Source organism: Mandrillus leucophaeus, unplaced genomic scaffold, assembly GCF_000951045.1.
Source record: "Mandrillus leucophaeus isolate KB7577 unplaced genomic scaffold, Mleu.le_1.0 Scaffold956, whole genome shotgun sequence".
Classification (NCBI taxonomy): domain Eukaryota; kingdom Metazoa; phylum Chordata; class Mammalia; order Primates; family Cercopithecidae; genus Mandrillus; species Mandrillus leucophaeus.
In genome coordinates, this window is record NW_012110430.1 from 730,134 (window position 1) to 731,916 (window position 1,783).

A 1,783-nucleotide genomic window follows, 5' to 3' on the forward strand; every position below is an offset into this window, starting at 1 on the left:
TTCACCACGTTGGCCAGGATGGTCTTGATCTCTTGACCTCGTGATCCGCTCGCCTCAGCCTCCCAAAGTGCTGGGATTACAGGTGTGAGCCACCATGCCTAGCCTAGTCTTTTTTGTTTTGCTTTGTTTTTTGTTTTGTTTTGTTTTGTTTTTAATAAAGAAAGTAAACCAAAGTAATTAATCTATGGTTTAAATGATATCAAATACATAGACAAGCCTATAATGTTAATAATGTTACTAACAATAATGATGGTGATAATAATGATGTCTAACTTGTCCCGAGTGCTTTCTAAGCAGTTTTTATGAAATTATTCAATCTAGGCCCTACTCTTTTCACACCTGATTTTGCTTTCTAGGGCAATTTCTTTTAGCCATTTCTATTTTGAGTTCTCCTAAGGGTGACTTCCATATCCTTAAAACAATATGTTTAGATTGCTATTTCTTGGTTTATCAACTTTGTCTATTATTATATGATAGGTGATCACTTTTGAAAGCTGATGGTTCCAAGCATTAGGTGCTATAAAAAGGTAGCTTACACTGGAGGAATATGGTTGAAAAGGATTTGGTGTGTGCAAATAAGAAATATGTAGTAGATTTAGGGCTATAGATGAATACATATCAAATACATCTAAAACAGTCACATGCAGACATAGCCAAATACAATGAGCTAATCCTATTAGGTAAGATGCACCAAAGTATAGATTTTCCTTATTGCCTTGAGGAAATAAAAGATTGCACAGAGCTGCCATTCCAAACCCTAGCCATGATATGCTATAAAGGGTCTGGGATTAATTAAATACAGGATTGATGTGTGCCATGTGTCACAAGGGGCACACATTGAGCATTTGTAAAATAATGAGTGTTTCTTTGTAAATTAGTTTTAGCTATGTGTTCATATTTAACCTAATTCCTGAGTAATACATTTATAAAAGTGTTCATTTATTTTTTGAATTATAAGTATTAAGAGTTACTCATGATATAATTTGTGTATATATGGAACTATTTTGTTTTTTCTTTCTAATAAAGGTAAAGGATTCATTAAAAAACAAAAAAATCAAAGAAAATGTGAAATAATTATTTAAAATTTTAAATTATTTATATTTAAACTTCTCTCACACAATGGAAAATGGTATAAATAATTTTCCTCCACTGGAAGTACAGCTTCTAAAAGAGAGGAGAAAAACCTTTCTATATATTTCTAGTCAAATTCCTGGCAGTCGAAGCATTATTTTGGTCATTTAATTTTTTTTAGTTTTGTTCTTTTTTAAGTTTATTAAGAAAGTGAAGGAATAAAAGAATGGCTATTCCATAGGCAGAGCAGCCTGGTCATTTAAAAACTGTAATTTAAACTGATTTATGCAGGGAACAGTTTGAACAATTATGCTGGCCATTTAAAGTAGGCTCTGTCAACACTGAACGGAATTATTTCAATAGTTTATTTTATCTCTGTGTGACTTTCTTTGGGCAGCTAGCCAAATTGGAGGGGATAAGATGGGTTCAACATTTACATTGAAATTATTCCAATTAGGACTTTGGCAGCAGAACTACAATCTCTCCAGCCATGGGTGAAGTGTTTCAGAGATATTTGCATGTGGTCAAGGCATGCACATGGAATGCCTTTGGCAATGGGTAGAGGCCATCCAGAGCATGATAAATTGGCCAGTGATCTTTATTCACTCCGGGTTCATGGACTAAAAATACCTTTGTCACCTAGAGGATTTTACCATGTTCACTGGAGAACTGATGATACCAAAGTTATATTATGCCCTTTTCCATTTATGCC